Here is a 20439-nt window from a genome sequence, read left to right as displayed (position 1 = left end):
TTATTCAGAGCATATCAGTCTGCCAAGAGATTGTGAACATAATGCATACTTGTAAGCTTGCACGATAATTTTTAAAAATTCTTCGAGCCTGTGAAAAGATGTCCAACGAGCAACTTATTCTTAGAAAGCTGAAATTAAAAACCAAACAACTTAGCAGCCTACAAGCCATAAAAAGGTGGTATGAATTAGGTTAAGGGCCAAGCTAATATTGCTTGTGAGAGACCACTGAAGGTTAAGTAAAAGACTCCAATCCATACAGTGACAAATGATGTGGAAATACAGAGCAAAGAAAATAGTTAGCATAAGCCCTGGAGACTGACCAGTCTTTAGGTATGTGTCCAGACCAGCCCCAGGCATTTACTCTAATCATCAACCTCCTTTAAATAACATATCTTACAGCTCTCTTGTTTTTTTCCAACTAAAATAATCTATTTAGAAAAAAGTGAATAATTAGTGTATGAGTAAATAAAGTGTGAGACTGAGATTAATTGCCTTGAGTTCAGAATAGAGGTTGTGCGTTGAAATGAATGGAAAATGGGTTAAATGCTATGCCAAGAGACTTGGAAAACCTGGCTTTGAGAATACTTATCATGAAAAAAATACGTCCTCTACACTTAATCTGAAAAACATTTACAAGTTTAGAGTAGGGGACCAAGAGCTGTTGGACTTTTCTCCCACAAGGTAATTTACTCAAGATATAACAATGGCAAGAAACAGAAGCAAGGAATATCCTGCAAGTCATGCTTTCCATTGGGAAAAAATAATGTCTACTTTCTATCTACTTCATCATATTTACATTAGAGATTAAAATCCCTTCTCAGGGCCCTCAATAAAAAGTTACATGTGGACGGTCTCCCTTTCCATCGTATTCATAGAGGGGGGAATCCCATCACCTCACCTTCTTTGAAACTACTCAGCAGGTAATTTTCCTGGAGTTTGGGCTGGGACAAAGGTTTGTTTTTTAGGGATTTTTGTTGTTGTTTTAGTTTCTTGTAGCCCCTGATAATACTGATGATGGATCTTATTTTAAAGTATTTTTTACTGATTATGCTATTACAGTTTTCTCAATTTTCCCCCTTTATCACCCCTCCGTCCTGCCCCCACAACCCTCCAGCATTCCCTCCCCTGCTTAGTTCATGTCCATGGGTTGTACATACAAGTTCTTTGAGTCCTCTGTTTCCTACGCCATTTTGTGTCTCTCCCCGTCTATTTTATGCCTACCAATTATGCTTCTTCTTCCCTGTACCTTCCCCCCATATTCCTTCCTTCCCCCTCCCACTGAAATCTCTCCATTTGATGTCCATTTCTCTGATTCTGTTCCTGTTCTGGTTGTTTGCTTAGTTTTTGTTTTTGTTGTTTTTCTTTTAGGTTCATTTGTTGATAGTTGGTGAGTTTGTTGTCATTTTATTGTTCATATATTTATCTTCTTTTTTTTAGAGAAGTCCCTTTAACATTTCATATAATAATGGTTTGGTGATGATGAACTCCTTTAACTTGACCTTATCTGGAAAACACTTTATCTGCGCTTCCATTCTAAATGAAAGCTTTGCTGGATAGAGTAATGTTAGATGTAGGTCCTTGCCTTTCATGACTTCAAATACTTCTTTCCAGCCCCTTCTTGCCTTCAATAAGGTTTCTCTTGAGAAATTAGCTGATAGCCTTATGGAACCTCCTTTGTGAATAACTCTCTCCTGTCCTCTTGCTGCTTTTAAGATTCTCTCCAACTCTTTAATCTCTCCAACTCTTTAATGATGATATGTCTTAGTGTGTTCCTCTTTGGGTCCAACTTCTTTGGGACTTTCTGGGCTTCCTGGGCTTCCTGGAAGTCTATTTGCTTTGCCAGATTGGGGCACTTTTCCTTTATTATTTTTTCAAATAAGTTTTTAATTTCTTGCTGTTGTTCTCCTTCTGGCACCCCTATAATTCAAATAATGGAATATTTCAGGTTGTCCCAGAGGTTTGTAAGACTCTCTTCACTTTTTTGAATTCTTGTTTCTTCATTCTGTTCTGGTTGGATGTTTATTTTTTCCTTTTGTTCCAAATTGTTGCTTTGAGACCTGGTTTCCTTCCTGTCACTACTGGTTTTCTGAATATTTTGCTTTATTTCATTTTGGGTATCTTTCATTTGTTTTTTCATTTTTTCTACCAAGCTCCATCAGATCTGTGAGTATTTTGATTACCAGGACTTTAAATTCTCCAACAGATAGCCTGGCAATCTCCTTGCTTTGTTCTTTTTATGAGACTTTGCTCTGATCTTTCATTTGGTCCATATTTCTTTGTCTTGGCACAGCTGATAGGTTATAAGGGAGCAGAGTCTTAGGTATTCACTGGGGCAGGGCATCCCTCCTTGCTACTGGGCACAACACTGCCTGTGGGGGATGTGCCAGAGAGAGAACAGTATAGCTCACCTGCTGGTCCCTGGAGCACTTTTCAACTCTCGTGTGAGACTGGAGTTTCTCCCACCATGGCAATCCCCACTGTAGTCCACAGACAGCTCTGAGCCTCAGTTTTGCTGTCAGCCAGCCCGGCCCTCGCAGCCTGCCACCTTACTGGTCTGGTTGTTCTAGATGATTTTTTCTTTAATTCCTTGATTGTTGGAGTTCCGTGCAGTTTGATTTTTCTGGTGCTTCATTTTTGTTTGTTTGTTTGTTTGTTTAAATTTAATTATCGTTCAAGTACAGTTTTCTGTCTTTTACTCCCATCCCAGCCTACCCCCTCTCCCAGTGCTCCCCACCTCCTTCTCATTTCCACCCCCCTCAGTTATTGTCCCTGTGTCCTTTATACTTGTTCCCGTAAACCCTTCCCCCTTTTCCCCTGAAATTCCCTCCCCTCTCCCCTCTGGTCCCTGTCAGCCTGTTCTCTATTTCAGTGTCTTTGGTTATATTTTGCTTGCTTGTTTGTTTTGTTGTTTAGCTTCCTGTTAAAGGTGAGATGACATGGTATTTGTCTTTTACTGCCTGGCTTATTTCACTCAGCATAATGCTTTCTAGTTCCATCCATGCTGTTGCAAAGGGTAGGAGCTCCTTCTTTCTTTCTGCTGCATAGAATTCCATTGTGTATATGTACCATAGTTTTTGGATCCACTCATTTACTGATGGGCACCTAGGTTGCTTCCAGCTCTTGGCTATTGTAAATTGTGCTGCTATGAACATTGGGGTGCATAGCATTGTTTACTGATTTTAGATTGATTGTTATCCTCCTTGTGTTTGTACAAGGAAGAGAAGGGTTTCTACCTATACCTCCATCTTGTTCAAAACTCCCTGATGATGAATCTTGATTTACTGGAATTTTGAAACAACAAACAGAAAATAGCAAATAAACAAGATGGCAATATACACAATATTACCTAAAACTAACACATTAGCATTTAATGCCACCAAATTATACACTTAAAATAGTTAAAATGATAAATTTTATGTTATATACTACAACTTAAAAAATTAACTCAAGTTAAAAGTTCATAAAAAGCCTTTTTCTTCCCCACCTTGCAAAATGGCTGGTGAAAAAGGATACTAAGGAGAAGAAACCTAAAGCCAAGGAGGCTAATGCTGACGGCAGATTAACAACTTCAAGGCCAAGATATCTAAAAACAGGAAGGAAGCCCTGCTGCTGCTGAAACCCTGCCTGAGTCAGAGGAACTGGCAGATATTCCCCACTGGCTATGTATTCCGCAAAGGCCACAAACAAGGGGAAGTGTTCAGCAGCTAAATTCAAGGTTGAAAAGAAATGAAAGGACAGGGTTCATGCTTCTGTCACAAAAGCAGCTGGTGGCTACAAGAATGGTGATATCCACGTGGTGAAAGTTTGCAAAGTGCCTAGGCATTAGCCTACTGAAGCTGTGCCTTGAAAGCTGCTGAGCCACAGCCATCAGTGAGCAGGTGAGAAAACTGCAGCCAGCATCCCTCCCGAGATCACCTGACCATCCTCACTGGGAGCCACTGAGGCAAGAGGGGGCTTTTCTTGAAGCAACTGAGCAGTGGTTCACTGCCTGTCACTAGACCTCTGTCTGTCAATTGAGAATCTCTGTGTAAGACCCACCAGAAATTTGTCATTGCCGTTGTCACCAAAATTGCTATCAGTGGTGTGAAAATCCCCCAAACATCTCACTGATGTTTGTTTCTAGAAGCTGCACAAGCTCAGGCACCAGAAGAGTGAGCTCTTCACAGAGAAAGAGAACCAGATTACGGAGCAACGCAAGGTTGATCAGAAAGCCATAGACTCGCAAATTCTGCCCACAATCAAAACAGTCCCCCAGCTCCTGGGCTACCTTCGATCTGTGTTTGCTCTCCCAAATCAGATGTATCCTCACACACTGGTGTTCCAAATTTCTGAGGCAGAGCCTAATTAAATGCCTGATCTATTTCAAAAACATAATAAAAATAAAAAAGGCTATGTTTAAAAAAAGAAAAATCTTTTAACTTGTTTCTGCCTCTGGAAATTATGAGTTTTAGAGCCAACTAACTGTGAAAAAGTAGTCAATTATTTAGGCCTCGAATGGAGAAAGAAGACATTTCTTCTCTAGGTTTTCCAAAACAAATGGGTAAGATAAGGCCAGAGAAAGACAGGCCTTGACACTCTGTTATCTTAGAAATGCATTTAGAATAAAACAAGCTTAGTCCTCAGCTCATCTTTATTTTTGAGGTCTTTATTACCATGATGGGGAGAATTAAAATAAATGACCAAGTAAAAAGAAGAGGAGACAGGTGATAATTAAGAGCGGAAAAAATTAATTTTTAAACATTGAGAAGCCCTTACGTATAGTGATTGCTTTGCTACAACTGCAGTGATATGAAGACTATTAATTTGTCTAAAAAAAGGAAAAAAAATTGTTGGCACATCATAGAATTAAGCAAAGCAATCTTTTATATGTTAAAAGTGTTGTTAGGATGACTCTCAAACAAACTAAAATTTTGCTACCCCTATGAAAAATGGCATTTTTCAAGACACCAGATAGCATCAGGATCATATTTAATAAACTATTTTCTTTTTTCCCTTTTTTGAATTCCCAAAGCTGAGGGAATTCAGGTAGCCTTTATAGAGTACAAGCCCGTATGTTAAGTTTCTCTACCAAAAAAAAATGTATGCAGTAGGGAATTAATTTTGCTTGATTCCCACTTACAGACTAGTTAATGGGCCTGTGACACCTCTCTATACTGCTCTGAAATGCAATTCTCATGCTCTCTTTTTTTCCACTCATTGTTCTCTGCCAGAAAAAAAAAATCTTTCCTCCTACTTCCTTGGTTTAATACTAATTAAATACTGAGCAAGTCAAATACTAAGCAAGAAACACAATAGATAGTTAAAAATTGAAAGTGATAACAAACTATCTGGATCCAGATACAGTACAGGGTCCAGCAACAAATATCACCCCTTTTCATTGCATAAGCATCTTTTATTATAAAATCATAAGCATGTAATTTTGTAACATAACAATATCACTCTCAAGCATACCACATGACATTTTAGGTGAAAGTTCAAATTGCTGTCCACCTCGTGTGAGACATTCATGTACCCTGCCCACCACACTCAATGGCATTACTTCTGCCAGACCCTATAGTTGTAAAAGCAGCAGGTCTGCTTCTGCAGGAAAAAAATGGCAGATAAAGGCTCCACTTCTAATAGAATGATGTATTTCTACATGATTATTTATAACAAAATATTTTCTTCCCAGTGTTGTAGGAAACTAAAGGCAAAGATATGAAAAAATCATGAGCCTTTGCTCTTGTTTTGCATTTTAGCGACATGCTGACCCAAGTCCAAAGACAGAGATAAAAAGCTTTGATTAAGGTTCTAGGTAATGAAGAATTTTCTCTGCTTTTCTCCTACTTAGTTTCTCTTCAGAGAAATAAATGAAAGCATCATGGCTATACGCATCAGTTCTGAGCAAAGTTATTCATTAGGAGAAATTCCCCACTGGGGCTTCCTATCTCTCCTTTCATCACCCCTCCCTCGTTGGTAGGTATATATTGATACAGCCTCTTGGGAATATCTTTAAAATTTAAAATACACATACTCCTTGATCCTGACACTTTTATAAATATTTCTGTAGCATTGATTTTGAGAAAGAGAAAAGCAGCCCCTGACATGCCGGAACTGGCCTTACACTTGCAGCTAGGCCCTGGTGGCGTTAGTTACTTGCCTAAAACCTAAAGCCAGACACAGGTGTTCTGTTGGACATAATCTGACAGAACACCTGTGTTAGACAGGTCTTTGTGACTATGATGAAGTGAGACCAAAGCAAAACAAACAAACAAAACAAAACACAGCTTCCTAGAATCTTACCCACAACTGCCTGACCATAACCCAAATCTTTCAAAGTGCTTTCTGGACTCCACTTACTTGATTACATGGTTCTCCATGGTGGGGACTCTTTCAATGCAGCAAGCAATGAGTGCAACTTACTTGCTGGTGGGCATTAGCAGGAGGACAGGAAGGGTTCCTAGAGAAAGAATGTTGTTTATAGATATTGATAGTACCAAAAATTGAAGACAACCTATTTACTCAGAAATATGGAAAAATTTCAAAGAGTTATTACATATCCATTTTATGAAATAGCCTTTGAAGAGTAAGTTAGACATATGGTTATTGAAGAGAAGAGGAAGGATCTTTACAACATGCTGTTATATTGGAGGAGACAGCAAGCAAGTGAAATAAAATTACAAAGAATAGGATACTATTCTATGTTTAAAGAAAAACAAACTAACATGTGTAGAAAAGTATTGGAAGAAGAATGCACATTGAGCTCAATAGTAGCATAGGGAAAAAGTAAAAAGATGTTTTTATAGTTCAACTTTTATACATATACATTGTTTTTTAACTATTTATTTATTTAAATCTTTGTCTTATTTTTTTATTGTTCAGTTACAGTTTTCCCAATTTTCCCCTGTTGCTACCCCTGCCCTGCCCACCTGCCCACCCTCACTCCCATAGTCAATCCCAACCCTGCTGTCCATGTCCACGTGTCCTTTATACATGTTCTTTGACTAGACTCTTCCCCTTCTTTCTCTCATTATCCCTTACCACTCCCCTCTGGTCACTGACAGTTTGTTCCTTACTTCTGTATCTCTGGTTCTATTTTGTTTGTTTATTTGTTTTGTTTTGTGCATTAGGGTCCACTAATAAATTAGATCATACAGTATTTGTCTTGTGCTACCTGCCTTACTTTGCTTAGCATAATACTCTCCAGTTTTGTCCATACTGTCACTAAGGGTAGAAGTTCCTTCTTTCTTTCTGTTGTGTAGTATTCCATGGTGTAAATGTACTACAGTTTTTTGATCCACTCATTTTTGATGGGCACTTAGGCTGTTTCCAGCACATGGCTATTGTAAATAATGCTGCTATGGAAATTGGAGTGCATAGGTCCTTTTGAATGGTGTTTCAGGATTCTGAGGACCCCATCAGTGAGATCATTGAATCAAAAGGCAGATCCATTTGTAGTTTTTTGAGGAAGTTCCATACTGTTTTCCACAATGACCCCACCAGTCTGCATTCCCACCAACAATGCACTCAGGTTTCCTTTTCTCCACATCCTTGCCAGTATTTGTTGTTTGTTGATTTGTTAATGATGGCAATTCTAACTGGCATGAAGTAGTATCTCATTGTGGTTCTAATTTGCATCTCTCTAATGGCTAGTGATGTTGAACATCCTTTCGTATGTCTCTGGGCCCTCTGTATGTCCTCCTTGGAGAATTGTCTCTTCATGTCCTTTGTCAAATTTTTAATTGGATTGTTTATCTTCCTAGAGTGGAGTCGTATGAGTTCTTTATGTATTTTGGAGATCAAACCCTTGTCTGAAGTATCATTGGCCAATACATTTTCCCACATAGTTGGTTTCCTTTTCATTTTGCTGGTGTTTTCTTTATCTCTGCAGAAGTTTTTTAATTTGATGTACCTATCATAAAAATAGTTTGGGCATAGTTTGAGAAGATTTGGTGTTACCTTTTCATTAAATGTTTGGCAAAATTCTCCTGTGAAGCTGTCTAGTCCAGGGCTTTTGTGTGTCAGGAGTATTTTGATTAAAGCTTCAATTTCACTAGCTATTATCAGTCTGTTCAGGCTCTCTGCTTCTTTTTTATTCTGTTTGGGAAAATTATATATTTCTAGAAATTTATCCATTTCACCCAGGTTGTCAAATTTTTTGGCATATGCTTGTTCATAATATTTCTGACAATCCTTTGTATTTCTGTCCTATTGGCTGTAATTTCTCCTTTTTGATTTCTGATTTTATTTATTTTGCTCCTCTCTCCTTTTTTTTTTTGATGAGTCTGGTTAAGGGCTTATCAACTTTGTTCATCTTTTTGAAGAACCAGCTCCTGAATAATGATCCTTTGAATTGTTCTTTTGGTCGCTATATCATTTAGTTCTGCTCTGATCTTATTTCCTTCCTTCTGCTCACTCTGGGCTTTGTTTGTTGTTCTTCCTCTAGTTCTTGTAGATGCAGGGTAGGTTTTATATCTGAAATTTTTCTCTTCTTTAGGTAGGCCTATATTGCTATAAACTTTTCTCTCAGAACTGCCTTCACTGTGTCCCACAGGTTTTGTGCTGTTTTGTGGTCATTTTCATTTGTTTCCAGAGACTTTTTGACTTCTTCCTTAATTTTGTTGTTAACCAATTAATCATTTAATAGCACACTATTCAGTGTCCATGAATTTGAATGTTTTGAGTCTTTTCCTTGAGGGCAGTTTTTAGTTTTAAGCCATTGTCGTCCGAGAAAATGCTTGATATGATTTCAATTTTCTCTAATTTGTTGAGGCTTGTTTTGTGTCCTACCATGTGGTCCATCTTTGAAAATGTTTCACACACATTTGAAAAGACTGTATATTTTGCTTCTTTGGAATGAAAGGTTCTGAATATATCAATTAAGTCCATTTGATCTAGATTTATTTAGTGCCACAATATCCTTGTTGATTCTTTGTTTGGAAGATCTGTCCATTGTTGACAGTGGGTGTTAAAATCCCTACTATAAATGTGATGCTATCTATATCTTTTTGAAGTCCTCCAAGATTTTCCTTATATATTTGGGTGCTCCTATGTCAGATACTTATATGTTTAAAATAGTTACATCTTTTTGATAGATTCTTCCCTTAAGTATTATGAGGTGTCCTCTGTCTCTTTTTATGGCCTTTATTTTGAAATCTATTTTGTCTGATATAATTATTGCTACCATGACTTTTTTTTATGTCCATTTGCTTGGATATTTATTTCTATCCCTTCACTTTATCTGTGTGTATCTTTTGTTCTGAGGTAGGTCTCTTGTAGACAGCATATATGGTTGTCATGTTTTCTTATCCATTTGGCTACCCTATGTCTTTTGATTGGAGCATTTAATCCATTTACATTTGCTATTATTGATAGATACTTATTCATGGACATTTTTCTCTTTGTAACTGTGTTCCTCTCTCTCTCTATTTCTCTCTCTCTCTCTCCCTCTCTTCATTTTCTTTTTTTTTTTAAGATTTTATTTATTTATCTTTAGAGGGAAAGGGAAGGAGAGAGGGAGAGAAATATCAATGTATGGTTGCCTCTCGTGTGCCCCCTGCCAGGAACTGGCCTGCAACCCAGGCATGTGCCCTGACTGGGAATTGAACCACAATACTCTGGTTCGCAGGCCTGCACTTAATCCACGGAGCTACACCAGCCAGGGCTTCATTTTCTTAAAGCAGTCCCTTTAGCTTGTCTTACAGTGCTGGTGTGATGTAGCTGTATTCTTTTAGCCTTCTTTTGCCTGGGAAACTTCTTATTTGGCCTTCCATTTTAATTGAGAGCCTTGTTGGATAGAGTAGTCTTGGTTGCAGGTCTTTGCTTTTCATTACTTGGAATATTTCTTACCAGTCTCCTCTGGCTTGTAGTATTTCCATTGAGAAATACACTTCTAGCTTTATTGGAGGTCCCTTGAATGTTATTATCTGTTTCTCCCTTTAAGATTCTCTCTTTGTTTTTGAATTTTGCATTTTAGTTATGATCTATCTTGAAGTGGGCCTCTTTGGGTTCATCTTGATTGGGGCTCTCTCTGCTTCCTCAGCTTGTAAGACTTTTTCTCTCATTAAATTAGGGAAATTTTCTGTCATTACTTTTTCAAACAGGTTTTCTATCACTTGCTCTTCTTCTCCTTCTGGTATCCCTATTATATGGATAATATTGTATTTCATGTTGTCTTGCAGCTCCCTTAACCCCTCTTTATTCTTTCTGAGTCTTCTTTCATTTCGTTGCTCTGTCTGGGAATTTTTTTCTACTTGTCATCCAGCTCACTGATTCAATCCTCTGCTTAATGTAACCTAATTTTAATTCCTTCTACTGTGTTTTTCATTTCAGATATTGTATTTTTCATTTCCTCCTGTCTCTCATTGATAGTCTCTATGTCTTTTTTCATGCTGGTGTTGTTCTCAGATACCTCCTTGCAGCTTCCCTGAAGTTCTTTGTAGCTCTCACTGGGCTTATTGAACATTCTTATAACCATTATTTTGAACTCGATATCTGATAGTTTGCTTGCTTCAATTTCATTTAGCAGTCTTTCTGGGGATTCCTCCTTTCCTTTCATTGGGGATTGTTTCCCCATTTTATGTGTTTCTTCTTGTTTGTTTCTTCATATTAGATTGATCTGCTTTGACTCCCTGTCCTCATGATATGACCTTCTGTGATAGAACTTTGGGTTCAGTGGTGCAGTCTCTTTGATCTCCTGAGCTTTATGTTCTTGGGCTACCCTTTATGCTGTTTATGTGGGTTCTCTGGTTGCAGTTGGGTTTTGGTTGTTGTTGGGTCATTCTTTGGTGGGTGCTTCTTTCCATCTGGCTGACTGAGAGTCACTCTTCCTGCCACATCTTGTATACTGTTGTGCAGGCACTGCCAGAAAAAAATGAATGTTAAGAATCTATGCAGGAAAGAAGATAGTGCCTTGTTGCATCTGCCTCTATTCTCTCTGCTCTGCTAGGTTTAGTAGATCAGGGCCCAAGGCTCTGTGTAGCTGGTAGTGTATGGCAGAGACTTTTCTTTTCTCCCCTACAGAAATATACATAGCAGGATACTCCAGAGCCTAGATTTGCTGATCTGCTGAGCCTTTAATCCTGCAGATGGGTGTTGGGCTTGCATGTCTGTGAAGGGATCTGGCTGGCTGCAGCAAATCTCAAGCATTCAACTCCTGTGTTCCAGTCCTGAGTCTGCTGCTGTTTCCCAGGAGGTTTGGGCCAAATTCTCCACTTTGGACAGCCACTTGCTCACAAGTCATGCTGGGTCAGGTCCTACTGTTCCTCGGTATACTCTACTCCTCTGAATTTTTGGTTAGAAAAGCTGCTGGGCCAGCACACAGGTATGCAAGCCCCTTGTTCCTGCCAAGTCTAGGTCTCACCTCAGCTCCCCTTTTAAAAGAGTTTCTATGTGGTCTCCAAACTGTAGTACTAGTCCTTGGGGGTCCTGTTCTCCATGCCTGTCCAAAAATTGCACAGTCTCTCACAGTCAGGGCTGTCTACCACCTTTTAGAGCCTCAGATGGTTTGCGATAAAGTTTCTCTCTGGATCTTTCCAGGATGGCATTGGGAAGAGGCCTGCAATTATATTATAACACAGCATGGTGGCAGAGACCCTGCTCCCTCCAGACCCCTTCAGCCTCAGGCCAGCCTGTTCCTGTGGTGCTATTTCTGGGGCCCACCCTCAAGACCTTCTCTTTCTGCTCTGATAGCTCACAGCTAGTGAGTTTGTCCACCACCATCTGGACTCTATGCAGCCAGAAGTGCTGGGTTGGGCAGGGAAGCCGGCTCACAGAGAAATCCCTGGCCGCTGGCTCCTGGGTACCCTGTAGGTGAGCCAGTTCTAGCCCACTGCTGTGCACTGCCTGCAATCTCATCTGCATATAAGCTTACTCACAGATGCTCTCACTCACTCTATACTATGTGTTTTGACTGCTAATTTTGTCCGTGTCTAGGGACAAGTGCTGTTTTTTACCTTTTTATTTAATTTATTGGTGTGACACTGGTTAACAAAATTATACAGATTTTAGGTGTACAATTCTACAACACATAATCTGTATATTGCATTGTGTGTTCACTACCCGGTCAAGTCTCTGTCCACCTAAACACCATTAATCCCTCATACCCTCTTCCACTACCTCCAACCTCTCCCCTATGGTCTGTGTCTATTTTGACAAGATTTTGTCATTTTTGTAACTTTTAGAAAAGACTATAATTTTTAAAAATTGGCCTCTCAATTAACAAATGTCCATATAATAATATATATGATGAGGTCAGTCCAGAAGGTATCCATCCATGTAACATGAAAAATAGGCACATTTATTGAAGAAGATACAAGACACAAGAAACATTGTACATAGGACAGTGATGGCTCAGTCCCCTTCAAAGTAGGCACGGGGGACCTCACCCTTCTCCAAATTGCCATCAACTGCCCTATCACATTTCCCTAAATTTCATTGATGGTCTAAAATCTCTTCCCTTTCAAAGGTGATTTAGTTTTGAAAAAAGCCAGAAGTCACAGGGCATCAAATCTGGGCTCTAGGGGGACTTAGTCACCTGAGTGATTTGATGTTTCACCAAAATTTGCACAAGACATAATGCTTGAGCGGCTGTGTTGTCGTGATGAAGCTGCCAATCACCAATTGCCCATAGCTGTGGGCTTCTGAATCATCCAAATAGTTTCTGTGGAGGAATAATCAAATTTAAGGCAAAATTTGAGGTAGATTTGTTGCTCTACTTGTTCACTCATTTTGAGTGTGACAGCTACACAGTACACATGCTCACTCAAAGGCATCTACCTGCCCTGCTGACTAGTACAGTTAAGTCATCATTGTTCATTCATGTGCATACCAGTCCACTCTCCTTGGCCTCCAGGTTACATCAGTGTCACAGAAACCATTTTCATGATATTAACAATGGCTCGACTTTTTCCAGACAGACCTCATATAACATCTATGTGTATTATATATTTTGAGGGGGTGATATATACACATTTCTCTGTACCTGCTTTCACATATATGTGTGTGTGTGTATGTGTATACACACACACACATATATAATAGAACTTCTCTCAGTCAACTGGTATAGGCCTAAGTCAGTGTTTTTAATAGTTATATGATACTTTATAATAAAGATGTTCAGAAATTATTCATTCATTTTATATATGTTTTGGCCACTATATATATTTTCTTATATTTGTATACTTCACTACTTTTTATCCTTAGATGAACAATGACAGGAATGAGATTTGAAGGTCATGGGGCATGAACTATTCTTAATTTTAATAGATATTCACAGTTTTCCTTAAAATAATTTGTATATCTACCAGCAGTGTTTCAGAATACCCTTTCTTCTAAATCCCTCTTCTAAATTTTGCCATGCAGATACAAAGTAATAACCTAATTTTACATTATTTTATATTTCCTTTCATAAATGTGGTTGAGTACATATTCATGTATTAGCAATTTTGAATTTACTTTTCTGTGAATTGCCTCCATAGTCTTTGTTCATTTTTCCATTTTTACTCATTTTGTTAATAACTTATGAGTTATTTGTATATTATAGAAAAAGCTTCAATTTGGAAATCTTTTTTTTCACATTTTCTCTATTATTCACCTTGGTTTTGGTACCTTGCTATTTTTATTTTATTCTTTTTTAAGTTTTTTATGGAAATACAGTTGGCATAAAATAGTATGTTAGTTTCAGTTTTGCAACATAATGATTTGACATTTGTACACCTTAATGTGATGTGATCATCACACTAAGTCTAGTAAACCATCTGTCACCATGCCAAGTTATGACAATATTATTGACTATACTCCCTACGCTGTACAGTACCTCTCTGTACTTATTTATTTTATAACTGAGAGTTTGTACTTCTTATTCCCTTCACCTTTTTCACCCATCCTCCCATCCCCTCCCTTCTGGCAACCATCATCCATTTATTCTCTCTTTCTATGATTCTGCTTTGTTTTTTATTTTCCACATGTAGGTAAAATTATACAGTATTTGTCTTTCTCTGTGTTATTTCACTTAGAAAAATTACCTCTAGATCCATTAATGTTGTCATAAATAGCAAGAGATTATTTATTGCTGAGTAATTTTTTCATTGCATGTATGTACCAAATTTTCTTATCCATTCAGCTGTCAGTGGGCACCATTGTAAATAATAATGCAGTGAACATAGGGATGCATATATCTTTTTGAATTGGTGTTATTTTGCTGCTAAATACCCAGGAATGCAATTACTGAGTATTTCCAAATTATATGATCCATACTATTTTCCACAGTGGTTATACCAATTTGCTATTCCACCAACACTCTACCATGGTTCCCTTTTCTCCACATCCTCACCAACACTTGTTACTGGTTGACTTTTAGGGGATAGCCACTCTGACAGCTCTGAGGTGTTATCTTTTTGCAGTATTGATTTGTATTTCCCTGATGATAAGTGATGTGGAATATCTTTTCATATGTCCATTGGCCATATTTTTAAACATTTTTATGGTAAAGTATACTTTGTTTACTTTAATGGTTTGGGGATTCTCGTCTTTATTAAAACTTTATCTCTAGTACCTCAAAGTTTACTCTTTTAAATTTCCTTTTAAAATTTGTGCTGTTTTTATATTCAAGTTTTTACTTCATCTTTTTTTATCTTTTAAGTCTTCTTATTGTTGTTCAATTACAGTTGTCCCCACTTCCCCCCATCACTCTCCTCCACCCTAGCCACCCTCACCTCCCACATTTAGTCCTCCTCCCTCTGTTGTCTTTGTCCATGGGTCCTTTATACATGTTCCTTGACCACCATCCCCCTTCTTTCCCCCATTATTCACCCCCCACTCCACTCTGGTTACTGTCAGTTTGTTCTTTATTTCCATGTCTCTGGTTCTATTTTGCTGGCTTGTTTGTTTTGTTGATTAGGTTCCACTTGTAGGTGAGATCATACGGTATTTGTCTTTCACCACCTGGCTTATTTCACTTAGCATAATGGTCTCCAGTTCCATCCATACTATCATGAAGTGTAGGAGTTATATTCTATAATTTACAAAAGGTAAGGGATGATTCTATTTTTCTCCACATAGATAACCTACTGTTCCACTTAGAAATGTACTTTCCTCCCAAAATTTCTAAACCTTCTTTCATATATTAAAATGCCGTATGTATTGTGATCTCTATTCCGACACACTTTCCTGCGTTACTACATTCCCCTGGCTCCCAAAACAAGCTGTAATTATAATTACAGTAATTTTTATTTTTAACTTTTTATTATTTAGAGTGATATTTGCTTTAATTTTGGACAGATCATCTCTACCATATTAAAATATAGTTCCTTGATTTTTATGAATAAAGATATCCTTTGAGGATTAACTAGTTAGGAACTACAAACACAGTTTCTTAGGAACCAAAGGTCTTGTACAAGGAAGAAACAATCTCATGAACCTGAAACTGCTTTTATTTGTTCAAAACCTTTGCTATCAATAGCTTTTCTCTATCCTGAAATGGAAAGCAGAAAATACTTACAAGTCCATGAAATTGGAAATAAAGCATTTACCTGACTAATCAGGCTAAAACAAAGGTCCCGAATAAGATGACATTTGACCATACTCTGTTCACAATCATAAATTACACATCCTTTGATACTGTGTTTCCTGACATCATGATCAGCTACATAATGTGGGAGGTCAAGTGAAAAATGGGAATGAGGGTCCCTTATTGAGAACTCAGCAAACATATGCAAGAAAGGGTACTAAAATATTTTTTTCCTTCTATTCACAGTCCATTTCTTGACCTGTCATTTTTTAAATTTTCTAGTCATAGGAATGTGCTCTGGAACATGGCACTGTTCTTGTGCAATCCCAGACCCTCACAGGCATCCAGGAACTGGGCTGTAATTTGGCCACAGGGACACCCACATGCTGCCAGGATCCCTAGCCAGCCAGTACCACCAATATATGTTAAAGAGACTGTTCTCCCCCCTACTGAATTACTTTGGTATGATTGTTGAAATAAATGGCAGTAGTTTTATATGTTTATTTCTGGACTCTCAAATCTATCCTTTGAATCTATATGTCTATTCTCATGTCAATACCACACAAAAAATATTTTTACTTAGATTTATAGGAAATTTTAAAATCAGGAAGTATGAGTCTTCCAACATTGTTCTTTTTTAAAAAATATTTTATTTATTTATTTGTAGAGAAGGGCAGGGAGAAAAAAAGGGAAAGAAACATCAATGTGTTGTTGCCTCTCATGCACCCCCTACTGGGGACCTGTCGTGGCCTGCTGCAACCCAGGCATGTTCCCTGATTGGGAATAGAACTGGTGACCCTCTGGTTCGCAGGCTGGCACTCAGTTCATTGAGTCACATCAGCCAGGGCCCAACTTTGTTCTTTTCAAGATTGTTTGATGACTATTAGGGGCTCCTTGAAATGTCATATGAATTTTGAGGATTGCCTTTTAAATTTCTTTTAAAATGGCCATTAGAATTTTGATAGAAATTGCGATGCATTTCTTTGGGTAGTAATGACATCATAACAATATTAAGTCTTCCAATTCATGAACATAAATGCGTTTTCACACATTTAGGTCTTAATTTCTTTCAGCAATGTTCTATAGTTTTCAGTGTATAAATCTTTCATCTCCTTGACTAATTTTTGCAAGCTATTTCATTTCTTTGGGTGGTATTGTAAATGGAATTGTTACTCAACTTCTTTTTCTGCTTGTTTATTGCTGGTGTATAGACATGCAGCTGATTTTTGTCCATTTATCATGTACCCAGAAACCCTACTAAATTTATTTATTATTTCCAATAAACTTTTTGTGTGTATAAATTTTGATATTTTTTATATATAGGATTATATAACTTGGAAATTTAGTTTTACTTTTTCCTTTCCAATTTGGATACTCTTTAAATTTTTAAATACTAGCTGTAAGAGAAAAGAAACATCATTATCTTGTTCCCGATTTTAGAGGAAAAGCTTTCATTCTTTCACTATTGAGTGTGATGTTAGCTATAGGTTTTCTGAAAATGTCCTTTATCATGAGGAGATGACTGTCTAGTGCTTGGGTTACTCAGCCCACTAGAAGGGTGCAACTCAAGTACTCTAGATAGGGGAGGCTGTGCCACTGAACCCTACAGAACCCCTACTACATTAGTCCACACTACCAAGACACAGAGTCAAAGCAGCTCTATTTAATATATAGAAAGAAACACAGAGAGGCTGCCAAAATGAGGAGACAAAGAAACATGACCCAAATGAAAGAAGAGATCAAAGCTCCAGAAAAAGAGCTAAACAAAATGGAGATAAGCAATCTATTAGATGCAGAGTTCAAAACACTGGTTATAAGGATGCTCAGGGAGCTCAACAGTATAAAAAAGATCCAATCAGAAATAAAGATACACCAATTAAAATAAAGAACAATTTACAGGGAAACAACGGTAGAGTGAATGAAGCTGAGAATCAAATCAATAATTTGGAACATAAGGAAGCAAAAACATCCAATCAGAACAAGAAGAAAAACAAAGAGAGAATAGTATAAGCAGCCTCTGGAACAACTTCAAGTGTTCCCATATTCCCATCATAGGGATGCCAGAATGAGAAAAGAAAGAGTAAGAAATTAGAAGTCTATCTGAAGAAATAATAAAAGAAAATTTCCCTAATTTGGTGATGGAAATAGACATGCAAATCTAGGAATCACAGAGAGTCCCAAACAAGATGGTTGCAAAGAGGTCCTCTCCAACACACATCAAACTTCAAATGCCAAAGGTTAAAGATAAAGAGAGAACCTTAAAAGCAGCAAGAGAAATGCAATTAGTTATTTACAGGGGAGTTCCAATAAGACTGTCAGTGAAACTTTGCAAGCTAGAAGGGACTGCTAAGAAATATTCAAAGCCATCAAAATCAGGTACTTACAGTAAGATTGCTCTATCCAGCAAAGATATCTTTTAGAATTGAAGGGCAGATAAAGAGCTTGCCAGAAAAGAAAAAAGTAAAGGAGTTCATCATCACTAAACTATTATTATATAAAATGTTAAAGGGGCTCAAATAAGGAAAAAAGGACAAAACTATGAGCAATAAAATGGCAAAAAACACATGTGTATGAATAATCGAATCTAAAAAAAATTAACTAAGCAAACAAGAAGAACAGAGATAGAATCATGGATGCGGAAACCATTTCGATGGTTGCCAGATGAGACAAGGGTGAGGATAATGGGTGAAGAGGTGAAGCAATTAAGAAGTGCAAATAGGTAGTTACAGAATAGCTAGGGGGATGTAAAGTACAGTGTAGGAAAGGGGGTAGCAAGAGCACTTATATGATGAACCACAGACATAAACAATGGCTGGGGGACTGCCTGAGGGAGGGGGTGCTAGGTGAAATGGGGGCAATGGGGGAAATCAGAACCACTGTAATAGCATAATCAATAAAATAGAATTTAAAAAAATAAGGAAATAAAAATATTAAAAAAAATAGAAATGTAAGAATTTTCTCAACCCTAAAGGACAGTTTTATTATATCGTATAGTCATCCTTTTTGTATTGGCATGCATCTTAGAGGTTTAAATGAAAAACATGACCAGTATACAGAAATTTTTTATTTGGATAATTTTTAAGTATTTATCTATACTTTATACAGCAAATATAAACATCACACTTCATAAGTAAATGAATATAAGCACTATTTGCTCCATAATAACAATAAATTGAGTTTTATGCTATAATCAAAGTACTTCTTTCAACCAATGAGTAAATAAGCATACTGCACTTTGGAAGACCAATTCCAAACACAGAATTAGGATGTACAAAGAATCATCATTACATTTTCTCCATGCAAAATGCAAAGCTTCCCTTATTTGTTTTATAAAAATAAAAAAGTCACAAAAATAATTCAGTTGAAACTTCAGAATAAAATTATTAGGCAGAAAAATCTATCCAAAGTCATCAGAACCAGTTACTATAATTTGAATATACACAGTTGCAATCTTAATAACCTTTATTAGTCAGTGGTTATTAAGTAACATTTATGTTTCAGTGAGTAACAATAAACGGTTTGTTGTAAGCCCCCTGAGCTATACTAAAGCTGTTAGAAAAGATTATGCACACACTTCAAAAAAAATCTATTGCAAAGGATATTTTTCTCTAAAAGTATTTTTTGTGGTTTTCAAAATTATGAGCAATGAATTAATGTTCCAACTCTCTGACTTGCAACCTACAACATTTTACTGATCACCCAACCACATACAAATATATAAGATCTATTTCTCATAACTCAAATTCTTCATAACAGCAGTAATTCTGGAATTATTTCAAATCATGCTGGAGAACACATGTTAAGCCCATACCAGTGTTTAACACTGGTTAAACTATAACCTGGTTAACACTATAAACCGTTTGCTTATAGTCATCTCAGAAGCCCCTTGTTTGTTACTATTCACCTAATAAAACTTTTCACTGGCTAGATGTATGGGTCAGGGGCCATTCAGAGAGTTGCTACAGATAGTAGTATGTTTTTTATTTGTACTTTGTTGATTTGTCTTAGAGTTTTAAAATACTTGTTTTTATTTTTGTAGCATGTGCATTTTTTGACAAAGAGGAGAAATAAAAGTATTCTGTAATTACTCTAGTAACCCATGATAAGAAATAAATGAGAAACTTTTCTTGTACAGTGAAATGATGGTCAAATTACTTGATTCTAAGTTTTAACATGAAAAGACACTATCAGTATAACCAAATCTGTCATCGCTTATGTATATAAGCGATATATACATAATACTAATAGCTTTTAATAGTACATGTTAGTTTTAATTCCACTGAATTGCTTGCCAATGCATATTATCGATATGCATATTTCTTTATAAATCTATGTTCATAGATTTTTATGATATTTTTCTATAAATCTACTTGCTGTTGTTCTCTGCTTATGACGCTATTAGGTAACATTATGATTTGGAAGTGCAACTGAGGCTGAAAATGCCAGTGTACTGCTAATGCTACATTTCACAACAAACACAGGACAGCCTGCTGCATAAATTCATACTCTAACCACAATTTCACTAAATCATGTATCAGCTAATTGGCCCACATGTACTAATACATGAACAGTTTTATTTTTAATAACTTTTAACATAAATATAGTATGTGTTTATTATGGGAATTTGAGCAGGGGAAAGAAAATTATAAAGAATTTATTTGCCCTGACTGGTTGGCTCAGTGGATTGAGTGCCAGCCTACAGACTGAAAGGCCACTGGTCTGATCCCTGGTCAGGGCACACGAGTGGGTTGCGTTCCAGGTCCACAGCTGGGGGAGTGTAAGAGGAAACTGATCAAGGTTTCTCTTGCATATCTATGTTTCCCCTCCTCCTTTGCCTCTCTCTGTAAATAAAAAACAAAATAAAATCTTTAAAAAAACATTTAAAAAAATGTATAGCCCTGGCTGGTGTGGCTCAGTGGATTGAGTGCCACTCTGTGGACCCAAAGGTTGCC

General features: G+C 37.2%; 1 pseudogene; it reads left to right on the top strand.

Annotated features, from left to right (window-relative positions):
- The first annotated feature begins 523 nt into the window (after positions 1–523).
- Positions 524–4348, top strand: LOC119044085 (60S ribosomal protein L6-like; annotated as a pseudogene).
- Positions 4349–20439: the final 16091 nt, after the last annotated feature.

This window comes from Artibeus jamaicensis, unplaced genomic scaffold (genome assembly GCF_021234435.1).
Source record: "Artibeus jamaicensis isolate MK-2021 breed Jamaican fruit bat unplaced genomic scaffold, CSHL_Jam_final contig_373, whole genome shotgun sequence".
NCBI lineage: Eukaryota > Metazoa > Chordata > Mammalia > Chiroptera > Phyllostomidae > Artibeus > Artibeus jamaicensis.
This window is presented reverse-complemented; position numbering and strand designations above follow the sequence as displayed.